The sequence below is a fragment of the Triticum dicoccoides genome, chromosome 1B, assembly GCF_002162155.2.
Source record: "Triticum dicoccoides isolate Atlit2015 ecotype Zavitan chromosome 1B, WEW_v2.0, whole genome shotgun sequence".
NCBI lineage: Eukaryota > Viridiplantae > Streptophyta > Magnoliopsida > Poales > Poaceae > Triticum > Triticum dicoccoides.
Window position 1 is genome coordinate 610260725 of NC_041381.1, and position 7506 is coordinate 610268230.

Here is a 7506-nt window from a genome sequence, read left to right on the forward strand (position 1 = left end):
GGGGGGGGGGTGAATAGGCAACTAACAATTTTTAGACTTTTCTTTAACAATTTAAACCTTGCAAAGAAATAGGTTGTCTAGATGTGCAACTACGTGGACAACCTATATGATGCAAAGACAATGAGCACACAAGCAAGCAATGGATATAGCACAAGTAAGCTTGCAAAAGTAAAGGGATAAGATAACCAAGAGTGGAGCCGGTGGAGACGAGGATGTGTTACCGAAGTTCCTTCCTTTTAAGGGGAAGTACGTCTCCGTTAGAGCGGTGTGGAGGCACAATGCTCCCCAAGAAGCCACTAGGGCCACCGTAATCTCCTCACGCCCTCACACAATGCGAGATGTCGTGATTCCATTATTGGAGCCCTTGAAGGCGGCAACCGGACCTTTACAAACAAGATTGGGGCTATCTCCACAACAATTGGAGGCTCCCAATAATCCTGCGAAGCTTCACCACAAAGGAGTATGGCTTCGAGGTGACCTCAACCGTCTAGGGTGCTCAACACCCAAGAGTAACAAGATCCGCTAGGGATAAGTGGGGGGAATCAAATATCCTGTGGTGGAAGTGTAGATCGGGCACTTGTCACCCAATCCCGAGCAAATCAACAAGTTTGATTGGCTAGGGAGAGAGATCAAGTGGAAATGGAGCTTGGAGCAACAATGGAGCTTAGAGATGGAAGAGGTAGTCAACTAGAGGTAGAAGACGCCCCTTATATAGTCGTGGACAAATTCCAACCGTTATCCACATGTTCAGCTCGCGACACACGGTACTACCGCTCCAGGGGCGCGGTACTACCGCGAGGCTGTGCGGTACTACCGTGGCTGACCACAGTACTACCGCGACAGCAACACAGGCTGGAACTAGCCTGATAAGGGGGCAGTACTACCGCTCGCGCGGTACTACCGCACCCACCTGCGGTACTACCGCAAGGCAGGAAAGTCACGGCCTGGGAAGGGCGCGGATGAAATAAATTACTTCCGTGCCTACTTCCGCTGAACCGGAGGAGGTACAAAAATGCGACGCGGTACTACCGCCCGCGAGGCGCGGTACTACCGTGCGGGCGCGGATGTAAAAAATTACATCCGCGCCTACTACCACGACTCTGCGGTACTAGGTAGGAGGGCCACGGTACTACGACTCCTAGGGAGCGGTACTACCGTGGGCCCCCGCGGTACTACCGTGCTGGACGAGCGGTACTACCCTAGAGGGCGCGGACGTAAACAATTGCATCCGCCCCTACTACCGCACCGGAGCGGCACAAGGCTAGGGAGCCGCGGTACTACCACTCCAGATGAGCGGTACTACCGTGACACACCGTGGTACTACCACGTGTACTTGCGGTACTACCGCAAGCACAACAGTAGTCGTCAGATTTCCGCACAACCAAGATAACAAAGGGAAGCTCCAAAATGCAGGGAAAGGAGGAACAAGTGTACGTGTTGATTCCACCCAAACCTTTCCGACGCGGACCCCCTCTTAATAGTACGGCTCTCCTACGACTCAAATCCACCAAAGAGAAACGTAGAACAACGCCGACTTCAATAGTCTCCGAGGGGCACCTAATCGTCTCGTGCCTAGATATGATTAACCTGAGAAACTCAAGGCACACGATTAGTCCGCAAATGCATTGTCATCAATCACTAAGACACCCGAGGGATAAATATGTCCTTACAATCTCCCCCTTTTTGGTGGATTGATGACAACACGGGATTTGCATATAGATCAGATAATTTAGAGCAGGGGCAAACCCCACCGCTCTAAAATATAGACGGGCTCCCCCTAGATGTGTGCACTTTAGATGAATGCTTTGGACTGCATAGCACACAGACTAGGATCAACACTACCCCTATATTTTAGAGACCAAGGCATGATAATAAGTATAGCATAGCGTAAAGATAACACAATATAACACAAGCTCGCTAGGATAGATAGAGTGCATATGTCTTACACCATATGAAGTAAAGCTACCGAGGTTCAACCGAGAAAGCAGCAAACACACGACACAAACGAGAAAGCAGCAAACACACGACACACTCGCAAATCCCTACACTCTCTCCCCCTTTGGCATCGAGACACCAAAAAGGCAGAGAGGACACCTACACACAAGAGGTGGCTCAGGCAGAGAACTCGTCCCAATCCTCTCCGTCGGTCTCCCCGGCAGCAGGGATGGTCTCCTCGACATCCTCCTCAGACTCAGTCCACCTGTAGCCCTGCTTCTCCATCCACTCGGCTTCTGGAGTGATGTGCTCCTCAGACCCGCCAGACACTGCCTCACCATAGAGCTGCAAGATCTTGTTGTCCCGGCGACGACTCTCCTTGGACGCCACGTGAGTCCTGTACTGCCCCTTGGCTTGCATGCAGAAAAGAGTCTTCATCTTGTCCTTGAGCTTCTTGGCCCATGATGGCATAGAGGCACTCTGAGAAGGTCTAGCAGCATGGCCCTCAGCAACATCCTCGACGCCAGCATCCTCCTCATCAACAGCAGTCCTAGCAGCAGTCGCCTCGGCGCGAGTAGTTGTGTTGGCCCAGTTGGGTTTGATACGCAGGCAGATGGGCTCATGGCGAACCCAGTCAGGAGCAAGAAACTCATTAGCAGGAAACATCTTCTCCCAAGTCTTCGAAATCAGCAGAAACAGATAGGGCCCATAGATAGGCACCTTGCGGTTGAACACTGCAAACCGGAGCTCACACCACATGATGTGTGAGACATCAAGTGGCTGAGACTGAGACGAACGAGCATCCTCGCAGATGAGCATCATGTCCACCATATAGGCATGAACCTTGTCTTTATCACCGATGCGAGGGAACAAGGAGTTGCAGAAGATGCGATACATGATATCCAGGAAAGGGTTGAGCACCAAAGTTGTCTTGCCATTGGCGAGTGCCTTCTCAACCATGAAAGGGGCAAGTCTGTCCTTGCTGGCAGAATCAGCATTGGCATGGGGGCGAACACCCACTGGAGAGTCAAGTCCATCATCAGGAACCTGGAGGAGATCCATGAACTCCTTCCAGGTAGCAGACAGCTTACGGCCGTTGGTCATCCAGGTCATCCTCCGTTCCTCCTCGGAGTGAAAGTAGACTGAGGCAAAGAACTGACAGATAAGCTCAGGGTCATAGTCGAGGTGGAAGGTAATCACATGCTCAATGCCAAACTGCTCCACCAAGTCCAGAGCCTCTCCAAAGTAGTCACGAAACTTTTCCTTCCTCATGTGATGCATATCAATCCACTTCACCTCCACATAGGTGTTCTGCTTGTTCTTGATGACATCCAGATAGATGTTGACCTGTTGCTTGTTCCAGAATAGCTCACAGCCTCTGAAGGTGGCACGCGGGTGCACATAAGGGTGAAGCTGCCTGAGACGGACATAATCAGCTTGGGCTATCTCATCCATGCCCTTAGCGGGCTCCTTGTGCTTGCTAGCTGAGTGCTTGACATTGCGCTTGGAGGCAGACGAACCTTCTGGTACTTCTCCTGGGTTGCGCAAACGTTTGGAGCCAGTGTCACGACTAGGGTTGGACCGGCGAGAGCCACCACCTGAGACACACACGCAAAATACCAAAGACGCGAAAGGATCAATGCAAAGGCCACGAACAAGCACAAGAAACACATAGAAGGCATACGAGAAAGTTGGCATGCGATAGATGTGAGCCACGGTAAAACTGCCATTGCATGCGGTACTAAAAGATTAGTACTGCTTCAAACGCGGTAGTACCGTGCGAGCTCACAGTAGTACCGTGGCTGGAGCGGAAGCAAACTTTTAGTACCGCACAGAGCGCGGTAGTACCGCTCCCGAAGGGCAGTAGTACCGCGCCAGACGGGCGGTAGTACCGCGTCGCGTCAGATCCAACCGGCGGTTTGAATCTGAAAAGAACCGCGAAACAATGGCGGTGCTACGGTGATCCGATCTAGCGCAAGACAACAAGACAAGTATAAATCCTATGCAATACCACGCTCCTTCATCCTACTCTTGCAGAGATTAAGCCTAGGAATCTCAAGAACACACAAGCCTCCCCCAAAACCTAGAAACACTAAACACAATCAACACGGAGAGGGAGTTGGGGAAAAACCTTGGTCCATAGCAAGAGCACGTGGTGGGGAACGATCCCACCGGTCGGAATCACGGGAGGGCAGCTGGTGGAGGAGATCCGGCGACGAACGCCGTCTCCGTTCTTGAGCGAGGGAGAGAAGGAGGCGACGTGGAGAGAGAGGACAGCGAATGGGTATGGGGAGTTAAAACTCCCCCTGCCCGTCCTTATCCCCACGCGCTCGAACCGGCGCGGTAGTACCGCGTATCATCGCGGTAGTACCACTCAGGCGGAAGTACCGCGCCGAGGCGGTAGTACCGCTCAACCAGGCGGCAGTAAAAAATTACTGCCGCGTGGTGACGGTAGTACCGTGCTCCCGCAAGCGGTAGTACCGTGGCAGGCTGCGGTAGTACCGTGGCCGACCGCGGTAGTACTGTGAGCTCAAGTCACCGCAAGTTTCAACACAAAAAAGAAGAAGCCTTTGCACGGAAACTTTTCACACACAAGAAACACAAGAACACGCACAAACCAGAGGCAAGAAGACAACAAGAAACCACCAAGTGACAAAGCCTCTCGAGGAGAGAGGGCGGTGGCCGAAGCCACCTATGTTTGAGTTGGATGGTATGGCACCGCGAAGAATTATCCTTGGGCCCATGACCAAAACTCGTCTTTGAAGCACAAGCACCATTAAAAATGGATAATGTGAAAGAGGTGATCAATTTATGCATAATGGGGGGAGGGAGAGTTCATTGAGAGAACAACACTCCCCCTATGTCCATGCCTACACCTAAACTAGACAGCATGTTGAGTGTGGTAGGGGGTGTACGGGTTCAAGTCACATTGCTCAAATCAATGATATTTAGCTCATGCCTTAACTCACGAAATCTTGCTTCATCCAAGGGCTTCGTGAAAATATCTGCAAGGTTATCATGAGTGTTGACATACTTGAGCTCGATCTCCCCTCGCCTAATGTGATACCGGATGAAGTGATACCGAATCTCAATGTGCTTCGTCTTGAAGTGTTGTACCGGGTTGAGAGAAATCTTGATGGCACTTTCATTATCACACCAAAGAGGCACTTTGTCACAAACGACACCGTACTCCTTTGAAGTTTGCCTCATCCATAGAGTTGAGCACAACAACTACCGGCAGCCACATACTCCGCTTCGGTGGACGAGAGGGACACACAACTTTGCTTCTTGGAAGACCAACTTACCAAAGAGCAACCAAGAAATTGGCAACCTCCGGAAGTGGAATTCCTATCCACTTTGTCCCCCGCCCAATCGGAATCCGTGAAACCTTCAAGCTTGAAATTTGCTCCTCTTGGGTACCATAAGCCAAAGTTTGGGGTATGAGCCAAATATCGAAAGATTCTCTTGACCGCCACATAGTGACTTTCCTTTGGTGCGGCTTGAAACCGTGCACACATCCCCACACTCAACATGATATCCGGTCTAGATGCACAAAGGTAAAGCAAGGAGCCAATCATGGAGCGATATACCTTTTGATCCACCACTTTACCATTGGGATCGATGTCAAGTTGGCACTTGGTAGGCATTGGTGTAGAAGCCGGCTTGGCATCAGTTAGCTTGAACCTTTTAAGCATGTCTTGAGTGTATTTGGCTTGGTTGATGAAGGTTCCTTCTCTTCGTTGTTTGATGTCAAAACCAAGGAAGAACTTCAACTCTCCCATCGAATACATCTTGAACTTGGAGGTCATGAGAGCGGCAAATTCCTCATTGAAAGCTTTGTTAGGAGAACCAAAGATAATATCATCAACATATAGTTGGCATACAGACAACTCCCCTTTGACCTTCTTAGTAAAAAGAGTGGGATCGATTTGTCCTACTTCAAATCCACGATCTTGTAGCAACTCGGTAAGGTGGTCATACCACGCACGTGGGGCTTGTTTAAGGCCATAGAGTGCCTTATCGAGTTGATACACGTGATCCGGGAAGTAGGGGTCCTCGAACCTGGGGGGTTGCTTGACATAAACCAACTCATTAATGGGACCATTAAGAAAAGCACTTTTCACATCCATTTGTTGCAACTTAAAGTTGTGATGGGAAGCATAAGCAATCAACAAACGAATGGATTCAAGACAAGCAACGGGAGCAAAGGTTTCACCGTAGTCGATGCCCTCGACTTGGGAGTAGCCTTGTGCTACCAATCTTGCCTTCTTGCGAATGATGTTCCCATGAGCATCTTGCTTGTTCTTGAAGATCCACTTTGTTCCAATGACGTTGTGGTTCCCCGAAGGTCTTGGCACCAATCTCCACACCTTGTTGTACTCGAAGTTGTTTAGTTCTTCATGCATGGCATTGAGCCAATCCGAGTCTTCGAGCGCCTCATAGACCTTTTGGGGTTCAACACAAGAGACAAACGCATGATGTTCACAATAGTTAGCTAATTGTCTACGAGTGCTTACCCCCTTTCTTAGACTTCCAACTACGTTTTCCATGAGATGGCCTTGGGTGGTGAGTTTGGAAGCAATCTTCGCGGCACGCGCTCTAATTCTTCCTCGGGTGTGGAAGGAGGAAGGTTAACTTGATCATCTTGAGCGCCGTCTTGAGCTTGCTCATGATCTTGAACTTGCTCGAGGGGGAGAACTTGACCTTGGGCATCATTTGGAGGTTCACCTCCATCTTGAGGTTGATCTTGCCCTTGGTCTTGTTCATGAAGGTGAGGGCCTTCACTTTGTTCTTCGGAAGCGTGTGGGTCTTGGGGAGGTGATGGCTCCACTTGAGTGGAGCATTGTCCTTCTCCTTCGGCCACAAGGGGTTCCTAAATGGGTAGGATATGACCAATACCCATTCTTCTTATGGTTTGGGGAGGAATTTCATCACCTACATCACAAGTAACACTTTGCTCCACTTGGGAGCCGTTATTTTCATCAAACTCTACGTTACACGTCTCCTCAATGAGTCCGTTGGACTTGTTGAGAACACGGTAAGCATGAGAGTTTGTAGCATAACCAACAAATATGCCCTCATGAGCTCTAGCTTCAAATTTAGACAAACGAACACCTTTCTTGAGAATGAAACACTTACACCCGAACACCCAGAAGTACTTGAGATTGGGCTTGTTCCCGGTGAGTATCTCATACGGAGTCTTGTTCAAGCCTTTGCGGAGATAGAGCCGATTGGATGCATGACAAGCTGTGTTGATGGCTTCGGCCCAGAAGTTGTATGGAGACTTGAACTCCGCCATCATGGTCCTTGCCGCATCCATCAACGTCCGGTTCTTTCTCTCCATTTTTTTGAGGGGTATATGGTGCAGAATATTGATGCTTGATCCCTTCATCACTAAGAAACTCATCCAAGGTGTAGTTCTTGAACTCGGTGCCGTTGTCACTTCTTATTGTCAAGATCTTTGCATCGTGTTGACGTTGAGCTTCATTTGCAAAGTCGATGACGGTTTGTTGGGTCTCACTCTTCCTCTTGAAGAAGTATACCCAAGTGTATCTTGAATAATCATCCACT